At 40.0% G+C, this 14010-nt stretch overlaps 1 protein-coding gene across 1 annotated transcript in view; it reads right to left on the bottom strand.

The window, feature by feature from the left end:
- The window catches only part of STEAP4 (STEAP4 metalloreductase), a 30893-nt gene extending 17086 nt beyond the window's left edge, over positions 1-13807 (bottom strand). The window contains exon 1 of the mRNA XM_051802572.1: positions 13589-13807. The gene's annotated coding sequence lies outside the window, so the exon portion shown is untranslated. The remainder of the gene's footprint in view (positions 1-13588) is intronic.
- Between the last annotated feature and the right edge of the window lie 203 nt (positions 13808-14010).

Raw genomic sequence — 14010 nt, 5'->3', positions numbered from 1 at the left:
TTTATTTAGATGCCTCCAGAAAATTGCTCACATGGTGCTAACACTAAAGGATTGGTGACAGACAGCAGTAAAACACTTTGATCCCAATCACCGGGTGCTCAGGTGTAACTCCTCAGGTGTAACTTCTCTGAATTGGGTGGTTGAGCCATTCCAGTGTTGATCAAGTAGTTTGTAGGAGATTATTATAATTAAACACCTTTGAACTGCCAAGTTATACGAGGCTCTGGTGCAGTTCAAGTTGTAGGATTCAAATGAAATTTAGTAATGTTCTTATTTTTTAGGGATATCATACCGTTTATGAGAATGTTTTTTCTGCACATTCTGATTAGTCCTGGTGAGGCTGTTCCACTTGAGAAAAGGGAGGGAAATCATCCAGAACTAAGAACCTGCCCTCACTCCTGACTTAATCTTAACTTCATGTTTTCCTAAGCAAGTCATGGGAACTGCATCTCCCAGTGCGAGGTTAGACCTAGCCTTTCTCCTGACCCAGGGTGATCTGCGTCGCTCTGCCAGCGCAACGTGTGAGGCAGCTCAGCCAAGCATGAGAAGAGCAGTTCCAAGCTGGGTGGCCTGAACCTGTGTCTCAGTATACTGACACCACCAAAGTTAGAGCATTTCTCCTGTAACCCCACCAGAAGTCACCTCAGCAATTTAGTAAAGTTAAAAAACCAAAAAGTCACCGTTGCAATTGTGTGTCCAGGGCTGTACTCAGTAGTCACTATGAAATTGGGAATTTGTCAGTCCTCTAATTAAAGTCTTTGCCAGCAGCTGTTCCTACTCCTCCTCTGTCCAAGAAGCACCAATATAACCAGTGCTTACCTGACCTGCCACCCACTACCCACCTGAGCACCCTGTCCAAACTGCTGCAGCAGGTAGGAGAGCTGTCAGCAGCAGCCCAGGAGGAGCTCACAAGGACATTTGAGAGTGAACCCCTTTGTCACAGCCCTGCCTACACCACCAAGTAAGTGAATTTACTGACTCTTACATTGTTCAGTGTTCTCATTAAAGGGAGTACATGTTGGAGAAATCTTGACAAAGAAGAAAGTATGTGGTTCTAAACAGTGATGTCAAAAGAGGGAAAAAAAACTCTGGGGTTTTTGCTTTAGAGCATGAAGGGACAAAAAGACCCTACACGTTTGGATGGGAATAGGCATGTAAATGTGACATTTAAATATGTGTACCTACCTTTTCTTCACCAAAAAAAAAAGCTTTCAAACACCAAAGTAAATATACATGAAAATCTAAATAGAATAAAAATGAAGTCAAAATGCCAACATCTCTAAAATGTGCCACAGAAAATAAAATGTTGAAAAAGTTGCAGTTCCAACAAATAAGATCAGAATGGGAGAAATGGTTAGCTTAAATATTGAAGTTGCCAAATAAACAGCTTTTAATAAAAATAGATGGGGAAGCAGTGAAAGAGGCTTTAAAATATGTAGATTTTAATTACTCTCCCTGAAAGCCTTAGTTGCTGTCTGTGTTTTTGAGGGTCTGCGTTTATATGGAGGAACCTGAGCACTCAACACCCACGCTGATGGGGTTTTTACTTTGGACTAGCTCTGGTCTGGTCCTGTGAGCTTAATTGCAATTAGCTGTGAGATTGTTTTGTTTCATCCATGAGCAGCTGAGGTTGCATGTCCCCAACTGCTCTGTCATGTGAAAAATGGCAGAATATCTGGTGAAGGGCAGCAGAATAATTCCGAAGTGAACTTCTGCCCAGAAATAAAACACTAATGTAGGTTACACACTTTGTGAATAATTTCTGAACACAATGCAGACCCCTTATATGGTCATCATTTCTACCTGTAACTAAAAGAAGTAAATTAAAAACATGTCATCTGCCTAAAAATGCACAAATATGAAAAGTGCCTAATATATTTGTATAAGAAAATTTCAATATGGAGGAAGAAAGTACAGGGATGCTTGATTTCTCAATGGCTGTTGCAATGTTTTGGTATGAAGTTCAGTGCTACTTCATACTAGTCTAAATCATTGCTATTAACAAATCCAGGAGCTTCAGAAAGGCCACATCTAAAAAAAGATTTACATCTTCCACTAATTGCATCATTTTATGAAGTCTCAACAGACTTGAAAAAATTGGCCTTCCGTCTGAGTGACAGTTTGTGTTGCAGATTTAGAGGGGATATGAAATTTTCCTATATCAAAGTTGAAGAACAGTTCTGACAGCTGCAAATGTTCTCTGAATTAATAATGTGGAGCTGATATAAGACAATATTTAAGAAAAATCCATTTCTTTCTGCAGCATTGAAGCCCCTTACTTATAAAATATTAAACAGGATTAAAATTGGTATGCTGCTTGAATGGAATGAGAAAACTTGAAATCCACATATAAATCCAGAAGTGAAAAGAATCATTAGTTCCAACTTTTATTAGTTATAACTTATAATTTGGGGAAAATCAACACCCTGCGATTCCTACTAAAATTCAAACCAATATTTTGGCTCTGGCTTAGGAAAGGAAATCCACTTTCTAGATCCATCATTTAAAGCCCACTGACCAACCCTTATTTGCAGAAGCTTTCTTGACTTCTTTAACTATAGCAAATGCCTCTGGAAGATTAAATAAACTTGTTATCTGATATGTAAGCTCTCTGAATACTAATTGACAAATATGAAGCTCTGGTTTGTCCTAAATTTACAGATAAAAATACTTTCCTATGTCTCAGTGCTCCCATACATTAGCTCTTAGTTACAAATAGGTTGTATAATGTCAATAAAATACCAGCAGACATGGCCTAGATCTGTGGGTTTTTTGTCTACTGGGGAGAAACACTGGGGTAAAATTTCATCAGAAGACTTAAAAATTTAAGTTTGAGCCCACCTAAGCTTCCCAGGTCAACAGTTTAGCTGTTTTGTTCCCAGTTCCCACCTGCAGAAATGAGAGAAACTTGTGTCTCGTTTATGTAAAACTCACCTGTGCACTCAACCTGATGCAGTCCCCCTAAGCAAGCCAGTGCTTTCCGAGCTGCTGAGATGCTGTATGTGCTGGACCAAGAGAGACCTCAGGAGCTGCAGAGAAGAGTGCAGAAACCCTGGCAGCCCGTCTGGTGTTTAACTAGTGGAAGCCGGGGTGAGTGCACGGGGGAGAAACAGATGAGGGGATGTCGCAAGCCTTTTCTGTCTGCGCAACTTGAAAGAACTTCCCGTCAAAGTATCAGGGAAAGTCCCAGAGCTTGTATTTACAGCTGAGGTGAAGCTGTGGTTGCTTTTGCCATGCTGGCACTGACTTGCCCTTTGGCTACTGGCCAGACCTAAGGTTTGGCTGCCTTTCTCAATTCTTGGAAGCCTAACCCGAGAATTGCAGAAGCCAAGAATGTTGTAGAAGCACAACAGTAAATGCTTGCCTGGAAGGAGAGCTGCTTTTTTTTGTTGGGGCTCTCCTCTGCCATTTTACCTGTGAGTAGGGACAATAGGAATGTCACATTGGAATGAATGGAATTTGGCATGGGGATGCTTGAAAGTACCTGATCTCTGAGATTCTCTAGATATTCTCGGTAGCGAGAGCTATCCTGCAGAGCCAGAGTCTGCAATGGATATGCATTGAGAAATGAGTCTTTAAGGGATAAGCTGCTGTGAGGATGCAAATTTTTTGACATTACATATCTGTTTGGAATGGGACATAACTCCAAACAGATGACTTGAGCATCAAGAGATCTTTGGACTGGATCATAGTCCAGATAAGAGAAAGGGTCTAATACAGTCCCACTAGCACTGATACTTTATAAGTTTGAAAAATGAATTGAAAGGGTTTTAAATAATATAGCACTCTAGACTTGCAATCAATGTCTGCCATTAAAGAGGAAAACAAATTAAAAAAATGTTGTTACACAGTCTTGCCTTTGGGAGACTTACTGGAAACTAATTAGGAAAACACTAAGAAGGAAAAGTCATAGAAAACAGAAAACATAAAACATAGAGGTGATTTCTAAAAACAAAAAGAGAGGAAAAGAAGTTTCTTTCAGAACAACTTTTAGCTGCACTAGGACTGAATAAAGTGTATTTGAGAGCTTGAGCCCTAGAGAAGGCATCAGGTCATGTTTGAGACTTAGGAGAGGAACAGTCTGTATCACTTGTACACTGTGACAAAGTGTGATGCCTGAACAACTGGAAAAGATCCAGGAACTGAAAAAGGTGATATCACTTTGGAAGGAGTTGGAAGTTTCAGCAAGGCACACATGGCATATGCAGAGCATATGACCTGGCTCAGAATGTCTTACAGGAGCAAAGGACACTGAGACAGTGGATCTGTCTGGGGATAAAGTGCAGTATTGATTTTAAGGTGACCCATATACTAAGATGCTGCCAAAAGTTGTGTTATTACACTTAAATTAAAATAGTTGAGTCACAGAGTTTAAAACCACTAGGCTAAGTCTACACAAGATATATGAGAAACAAATGTACAAATACATAATAGATAGAAAAAAGGGAAAGTGCAGTGCAATTCAGTGCATCAAGGTGATGTAAGCATTCAGATGCTGTATAAGAACACAAACAAAAAAAGCTGAAAATAATTTGAAGTCATTTTATAGTGGATCAATACCTTATGAATACTAAAAAATTCAGGAAAGCATTGAATTGTCCAACAATTCCCACACCTATGTGATCCCTTCACATTGAAAGGCCATGCTTTAAAGAGGAGCAGGATATGCGCATCATTTTGGAATGACTGGAAAAATAGACAGAATAGTTCTTGCAATTATAGAAAAGATGCCTGAAACTCCTTGTTTGTCCACTGATAGACCTGAAGAAACAGAACAGGTCTGTTACACTACCAAGGGGAGATATAGTCAGTGACAAATACCTCTGTCCCTCACACATCATGGGGCTCCTGGCAGGTATTCATAGTAGCAAAAATAAAGGGTGGGGTTTTTTTGAACTTTCTGAAGTCTTTGTGAGCTACACTGTTTTCTCAGATGCCTAGTTAGGCTGCATTTGGCACCCAAGGAAAAATGTGTTAAATTTTTCATGCCTTTCAAGTTAGTAAGATTTATACAGATGACATTTAGATTTGATGAAAAATACTGGCTGAGAGCAGTCACAGAAAGAAAGTGTCCTTCTGGGCTGAAGCTGGACAGACAACACTGTAAATACTATGTAACACAAATAATAACATACGTGAAAAAAAATTGGCACAAACCCAAGTAAATCACCAGAAAATATTCATCAATATGTATTCTCCAACAGTATTTGGATGTTGAATTTTGAAGAGAAATATGTAGCTAATGTAGCTTCTGGAGAGTGCTGTCATAATCATCTTACATGTAATTATTGAAAAAATTGAGAAAGAAGGAATTAATTAGACATTTCAGACCTTAAAGTAAATCATCCATGGAGGATTTCAGGGCATATGTTGATGTAGTCCTTCTAAGCAGTGTGGAAAATAATAAAAAAAAAAGATGATTGTAGTAGTTTATGAGTTAACAAAAACTTAGATATACTCACAGGGGAAAAAAAAAAGATTTAATCTCAGTCATGGAAATAAACAAAACCATACATTTTTATTTACTGAAGGCCAGTGCTATTTGAAACTGATTGTAAATCATAAGGAATTACCAAACAGAACCTGGCCAACGGTTATTTTTCATTATTTTTCAGTTATGGAGTGTGACTTGCAGCTTCAATATATCCTTGAAATTGTAAGCTGGATTTCTAGAGAATTTGACAATGGAACCAAGTCCAGAGAGATATTTGTTCATCACTCTTAATACAACAATGGTTACTGAGGCTGAGATGCTTCAGAAAAAAATTCATATCATAAATGCAAGATGAAATTTATCCTGGAAACATGAGAGTGGTGAACTCGAAAGCACTACTGGGGAAGATCTTCCAAAGCATATATGCCAATAATTTCAAGATTCAAATGGGTAAGGAAAAGGCCAGGGACCTCTTGTACATGAGTCTCAGCTTAGCAACTGTGTTTAGAAGGAGAATAAGGTATATCCTATGTAATGTAGCCATGGTGATCATAGAATCATAGAATCAACTGGGTTGGAAAAGACCACCGAAATCATCAAGTGTTGATCAACATCAGTCTTGATCCAACACTGCTGTAGTTACCAGACCATGGCACTAAGTGCCACATCCAGTCTCATCTTAAAAACCTCCAGGGATGGTGAATCCACCACCTCCCTGGGCAACCCATTCCAACGTCTAATTACTCTCTCTGTAAAAAATTTCTTACTAATATCCAAGCTAAACTTCCCCTGGTGTAGCTTAAGATTGTGCCCTCTTGTCTTGCTGCTGGTTGCCTGGGAGAAGAGACCAACCCCCACCTGGTTACAACCTCCTTTCAGGGAGTTGTAGAGTGTGATGAGGTCTCCCCTGAGCCTCCTCTTCTCCAGGCTGAACAATCCCAGTTCTCTCAGCTGCTTCTCATGGGACTTGTGTTTGAGTCCCTTAACCAGCCTTGTTGCTCTTCTCTGGACCTGCTCCAGCACCTCAATACCCTTCCTGAACTGAGGGGCCCAGAACTGGACACAGCACTCCAGGTCTGGCCTCACCAGTGCTGAGTACAGGGGAAGAATCACTTCCCTGGTCCTGCTGGCCACACTGTTCCTGGTACAGGCCAGGATGCCGCTGTCTTTGGCCACTTGGGCACACTGCTGGCTCATGTTCAGCTTCCTGTCAATCCAAACTCCCAGGTCCCTCTCTGCCTGGCTGCTCTCCAGCCACTCTGTGCCCAGCCTGTAGCGCTGCAGGGGTTGTTGTGGTCAAAGTGCAGGACCCGGTACTTGGCCTTGTGATGGCTGTACCTAGTCAAAGTGTTTACAGAAAAACAGGAAAAACCCTGGATCATGAGAGGATGTGATTATTAATGCTTTCTGAGTGTTTGTGATCCAAACCATTATTCTTCTTTTTCTGAGGCAGTATTACTATCTATTACTATTGACCCCTGACAAGAAGACTCCAGAAAACTGTAGTGTGAGTCAAGGTTTTCTCCTGCTCAGTCCAAAAATCATGGAAAAAGGAACTAAAATACCATGTAGATGTATAGAGACAGGTGAATTGCACCCATGTAGATGTCATGTGGGGTTCTGGGAGCTTCACAGGCCGTGGGATGCTGTGGCAGAAACACCAGCTCCAGCACAGAATAAACCCTGGGCCCAGGAACATAGGGCTGCTTCTGGCAGGGTTGCACAGGTGATGGGCTGGAGGGTCCTCCTGGCCCTGGAGGACGAAGGTTAGGGCTGCTGGTCTCTTCTTCAGGCCCTGGAGACACTCTCTCTGGAGGAGGCAGTCTGATGTGGGGAGTGCCAATGTGCTCTTTCCTCCATCAGCACTAAGGGCTTTGCTGTGACCACCCTCTACTGATCCCTGCAGTAATTTGCCTTTGTGAGACTTTTCTGGGCTGCTGGTCTTCTCCCAGGACCTTGTCCAGACCTGGGATGGGGAAGCAACCAAGACCCCTGAAGCCGCAAAGAGGCAGGAGCTCCTTGACACCCCTCCTGCTGCACATGCAGGTGGCAGCTCCCTGCAGTCCCTCCTCTGACTCCCCCAGTACTTCTCACAGCTTCTGAATCCTCTCCTTCTCTCAACTCTCAGTTTTTGCCTCACCCATAAATCACAAGACCTGTAAATCACAAGACCTGCTTGCTGATGTTCTCTTTACTCTGGCCACTCTGTCCATCACTGCCACCAGAAAGGCAGAGCACAAGAGGGGGGATGCTGAAACCACTGGGCTTACCTACCACTCCTAGATGGCCAACAACCCTGACAACCCCCAGCAACCTGCTGTGAGGAGTATGCTCTTTTTTGTGTCCATCTTTGGGGTCCTTGTCATACATTTTTGAGCTCTCATCTCTCACACTTCACCTTCCTTTTTTGTTTATTTCATTTGTTCTCATATCATACTTGCCTGTGCTCCTCTTTTTAGGGAAAAAAAAAAGAGCAATGATGTTACAAAGCTGCATGTTGTTTGTAGGAGGTTGTTTCCCCAGGCTCATAGTTATTGTGGAAGAAGAGATGACAACCTTCTAAAAAAACCCAGAAGGGCAAGAGAAGAAGAGGCACAAAGCCTGTCACTTTGTGCTGCAAAATCTCCATCAAACAGCAAACTCACACTGAAACCGGGGAGACCCAGGACACACAGCTAGGCTATCTGCCCGTGAGAGAAGCAGTCCTCGTGCCTTAGGGGAGACAGCACACCCACAGGGACACCACAGGACACCTCAAAGGCTGATGGAAATTTACTGATAAATACAGCCTCAAGGCTACTGATAAACATCTGTACCCTCAGCTGTAGCACTTTTTGAAATATACTTATTATTATGTTTTCCTTAGCAGGGAAGGTATAATCAGGGGAACATACGTAGAAGTTTTAGCATCTGAAACAAAAGTTCTGACTATAGCATTTTAAAGCCTGTCTTTGTTGTGTGCAACCTTCACAGAAAGACAACATAATAAACGAGATCTTGTGCTGGGGGCTTATTCTGAAGTCCAAGTTTGCATAGGTATTCAGGATGGAAATCAACACATCTTTGAGGATTTATGCATTAGAGATGACAAAACATCATCAAGTAGACTAGTTAATCCTAATGTCAGTGATACCAGAGTAAGATGCATTTCTACCTGAAAGCAGGGCATGCAGTAACATGATTTAAATATAAGCTTTGTCCTGTATTCTTTACCCCTATCATGGCATTTCTGCACAAAGCATAGTTTCTTGGGGGTGAAGTACTGGGTCCTTAGTGTTTAGGGGTAGCTGACTTGACATCAGCTTTGTCAGAATCAGGAAACAATATCACCCTTCACAAAGTCACAGATACAGGTGTCACTGTTAAATCCATGGTTTTCCCATACAATGGCACCATCGTTGGTTGGAAACAATTCAGAGTAACTTCAGTGAAACTTGATTAAAAAAAAAAAAAGAGGTGTTCAAGAGACAGATCAAATAAAGTCAACAAACTTTCTTGAACTTTGCTTGACTATTTCCTGTGATGTTTCTCTTGTTTCATGTGCTCAGACGGTGCTGCTGACAGTGTTTACTATCAATTTCTACTGAGTGGGAGTATCCAGACCATTACTGTGCATAAGCTCCAGAACTTTTGACAGCTTTAGTTTTCTTTCCTGAAAAGTGATTTATCTGTAGACTGTGAGGGAAGCACTGGGCATGCAAGCTGGTGAGAAACACATGTTGCTAGAAGTTGCAGACCAAGATAAAGAGCATTTCATAAGGTACTCAGTGAGTGAAGTCACAAGCCAAATATATACATACAGAGGTTCAAAGCTAAGGGAATGAGTGACTTTTTGGAGGAGACAGTAATTTCTACCTTCTTTCTTCCTATATAAATCACTAGGCTCGTCCAGCCTGTCCATGCTTCATTGTGATCATCTTAGAAAGTGTTTGAGAAGTGAGGAACATGAGAAAGGGAATAATTTTTCTTGTCTTAAGTGAGACTGACACATGGGTGGCTGAAAGTCTGTAATGGCTGAAATATTTTTCCGTTTGCTGCTCCCAGCTTGGCCAAAGCCAAATACTCTCTTGGATTCCTTCCTCTAAAGTTAATATTTTCAAAGGAACTACACTCATATATATATGAGATGTCTCAGGTTTTCATTGTATCTCATTAGTTTTCAATGTACATGTGAAGATCAGTAAAGATGATCCTAGAGGGACCTCTTACTTGTAATAGTGTCAGTAGGAGATGGGAAAATGTAACTGTATAAGCTTTTACATTCTTGGTGTTATTTTCTATTTTTTTGGCTACCTGCCATTTTTGTTTTTAAGTGGGAATTAAAGGCGCTGAAGACACATGCCGCTAAAACATCATGATTTTTTATGCTAAATAAAGATAATTTTGTTCAGCTGGTGTTTATCATCTATTTACAGAGTGACACTTCCATTTTTGAGATGATAATACCGTTCAACCTTCCTTGCTGTTTCAGCAGATAAAGTTACCCTGTGACCAGAGATAGCTCTTGTGCATGCATTTGTGAAGGCTTTCTGGATTCCTGTTGCATTCAGGCTTGTTGCTTTGTTTCTAATTAGTCTTTTCTTAAATTACAACAAAAATGTAACGCTATTGCTCACTTAGTTTCTGGGAACATACTCTGCTAATGACAGTGCCTACCAGGAGGCCAAAATATCCCCCAAGGCAGTTATTGTCTGCTATAGAGAAATATGCAGGATTTTAATTTCCTAGCATTTCACAGATAAATTATACTGTGATTTTGCGTGAGATGGAAGACAAAATTCTTGCTGCTGAATTATTCGGTGAAGAACATTTAGGTACAGTGAAAAAAAAGCATGAAGTAAAGCACACAGAAATATTTCAGTCAATGGCCCAAAGCAGAGCCTACATTCTGAGCTTCTGACTGATGTATCTTGTATTTGGATAAGTGTACTTTTCCTTGGGCTGTGGGGAGGTACAAACATTGCACAAAAGTAATGGTGTCTTGGTGGGAGTGCTTTATGTCTGTAGAGTGTCCTCAACAACTGGAAACATCATAGTCTGAAGCTCACAGGAATGGGTGCTGTATTTTAGATTGTGTGTTAATGCCCAATACAATTTCAAAATGAGGCTAGGAAAAAAAGGTAAATATAAGAAATATTTATTTACAGACCATAATGCCTTTGAACTGAAATCTGCCTAGGCTATGTGGAATACATCCTTATGGTCTACAAGCCCTGAATGTCATTCCCTTACATCTAGTGCTTTTTCTTAGAAGAATTTACAAACATCCATAAGTCAGGGAGGATGATATTTTTTGCTTCGTAATTCTAGCTGAAGTTGCTTCCATTCCATGAAGCTAACCTGTCATATTTAGAGGAGGTTAACAAGAGGTGTTTGATGTATTCTGGAAAGATGAATATCTCTTTTGGAGGTTTATATACCTGAAAAATGTTGTAGAGCTTCCAAATGAAACTATTTTTTAAATTTCACTTAAAAAAAACCAAGACCACTGTATCCTTTTCCCACATTTGGGGTGCAACCATATTTGGAAATTTAGAACTGCTTGTGAGAGAGAAAATAAGCTGCAGAACTTCTGCCCATAACCATACCAGACTATTGTTCCTATCTATGTGATGTCTTTACAGCTACTGTCTAGCTAATTAAAAAATAAGCTGCAAGGAGAAATATAAACCCTAATAATAATGGAAAATATAGAAAGGTGAACCAGTCAATTTTATGGACTCAGAAAGACTACAAAAGCCCCATATTCATTCTGAGCAACTCACTCCAAAAGCTGAGTAATCACACCACTGGCATAGCCAGACTTTTTATTGAGTTCAATAGCTGACAAAATCACCCCTACTGTGAAAATACTCACACAGATGATCAAGTCACAGCAGCTGAAGGAATTATTACATATCAGTTGAACCACACTACCTCTTTATGCCCATGCTCTCCACTTATTCCAGTGAATACTACCATATTAGTTTAAATCTCTTCCTCTGAGCTCTGCTCAGTCCCCGGTCTGACTAAGTCTGACTGAATGTGCACAGTATTTGTGTCCTGCTTTAATCCTTCCTTACCCATTGTAAACGTAAATTTTCTGGACACAGATCTCTTGGTAGATATTTCTTGGTATCATCCAGCACTGAAAGAGCTTGTAAAGCATCATTTTGCTTCTAGGCTAGTTGACATACAGAATGTATTTTTGTTTCCCATCTTTTTCTTTGTTTTCCTTTTGAAAACAGGAACTTCATTATAATGTGAGCAATAACCAGCAGACACAGACAGAAATAAAAGTTAACATTTAGCCTAGGAGAAGTAATTTTTATATCTTTTTAGCTGTGCTCCCTTAAGAAGGGTAGAACTTCTTTTCTAGTGATACATTTATGATGTTATAATTAATCACAGAAAAAGAATTTGTACTGCATTATGACAGGGAGCAATAAGTAGGGGACATGAAGATGAATAGGCTACTTAAGTGAGTAAATGACTTCTGGTGCCAGCCTGGCAATGATATAGAGGACTTTGTCTGTAGTGCTATCAGGCCTCTCAGACTTCTCAGTAGTTTATTCAGGGCTTTTGAGTGCATATGATATTACTGGCCATCATTGCTATGCTTGGCCACCAGAAGACAAAAGAGAAAGTTATTTGAACAATGCAAGGTGCTGGTTTCAGTGGGTAAGAAGAGTTTCACTGAAAGGATGAGTATGAGTTCTTCAGAAATGATTGTGACTGTTATTAACTGACATAATCCTTCCAAAAGGTCTCGTTTTTGATCATTGAACAACAAATGGTCTAGTCTCAAAGTCTCTTCCCTTCACACTTTCCTCTTACTGACCTCAGAGCACTGACCCTGCTCTCTCTGCTCCTCTTCTCTTTCTTCTAGATTTCTTGTCCCTTCAACTTCTTTTAAAATATGCTTATTATGATCTGTGAACTTTTCTCTGGTTTCTTTGTCAGACACTACCCCAGCCACATAAGGACTACTTTTTGTGAAGGTAGTGGCTAACTCAATGAAGTGGGAATGAGAGGTCTCACAGAACAAGTACAGATGTGGACTTCCAGGTTTCATAAGTAGTGTTTCACAGGCAGGTGAATATGGACTGGAAGATATGCCAACAGCAGCCCCAAGAGACTTTATACAAACAAGAGAAAAATTTCTGCCTTGTTTTATTGGGCCTTCTGTTCTCCATTCCCCCTGTCCATTTTGTTATTTAGAAAAATCAAAATGCAAACAGGCAGAAGATTCAGGTGGACTGTATTAGATGCTAGAAATGGTACTGGAAACACAGGCATGTATTACAGTAGAGCTATTGTTATCTTGACCATTCTCATCTACACCCTGTTATTTCTGTGAGACGTTATTTAAATGTGTCGTATACCTCAGAAAAATACTCTATTTTGCATTTTTTAAAAGAATGTCAAGAAATTGAATAAATATCTCCATGAAATTTGCTTAATAAGAATTTTCAGAAGCATTTGTCATATTTCTGCCAGCAAAGTCAACTGAAAGACTAATTTTAGCAATGTAAAAAGCTGCTTCTATTGTGACAAAAATTATGGCCTAAGGGACAGAGCCACCCCCTCTAGAAATTAATACTTACAAAACCACATTTCTGTCAACAATCTGATGGCAATGCCTTGGGAAGCTACTAATGGGAAAACAGAGTTGTCAGAATAAAAAGTGTTCACCTTCTCTAAACCAAAGAGGCTTTATTTATTCTTCCAAGCAATAGGCACAACTGTCTCTCTGAAATCTCTGCCTCCTGTAGATAATATGCTTGGTTTAGTACTAACTCATACTTCATCTTCTGTCTCATGTACTCAGTATTTTTTGTCATCATGTAGACCTTATGCTCCAGAGAATAACAATTTTGTTAATCTATTTTTGCATTGCATCCACAATTACAATTAAGAATTATGGGTGCAAAATACACAAAAAACCCCCATATCACAAAATTTGTATGAGCTGAAAAACAAAACCTTGCATATCAATCCAAGAATTAATTAAGGTATTTGCAGTATAATCAAAGCATTATTGTTAATCCCATTTTGAAAAAACCAACACTTCAAATTTTCCAATTATTATAGCTCCATCCAAGTCATGATGCAATTGATACTAGTACAAATCAATTTGCTCATGTCTACCCCTTTCTCCAGTGTTATGCTCACCCTTCTTAGTCCTCAAGAAGCAGGGGAGAGAGCTATGGTGAGTTGTTAGTGTCCCGAGTTCTTCCCTGGAAGAAGTATGGTGCTGCTGAGGATTTCTTTCACCTCACTCTAGGATCGGTGTGGGGCTATTTTTATATGTTTCTTAGCACGTACTGCACGTTACTCTTTCTTCATCGGTCCACAATTCCAATTTATATCTAAATATATATAGTATGTTTTAATTACTCAGTTAAATATTTGTTCCTTGCTCCCTTTGTTATCTCTAAAGCTAGTTTTATTGGCCTTCCAAAGGGCTTAATAACCAGTAACTGATCATTAGTGATTTGCTTATAACCCAGGAGTGTCTGGTTTCATCCTATCTCCACACTTACAGAACCTCTTCTATAATCAGTTGCTTCTATAATCCTCTACACTAGTTTTAT

This window comes from Manacus candei, unplaced genomic scaffold (assembly GCF_025592945.1).
Source record: "Manacus candei isolate 608988 ecotype Guabito, Panama unplaced genomic scaffold, ASM2559294v1 h1tg000056l, whole genome shotgun sequence".
Taxonomy (NCBI): Eukaryota; Metazoa; Chordata; class Aves; order Passeriformes; family Pipridae; genus Manacus; species Manacus candei.
Note: the sequence above shows the minus strand (reverse complement) of the source record. Positions and strands in the feature narration are given on the sequence as shown.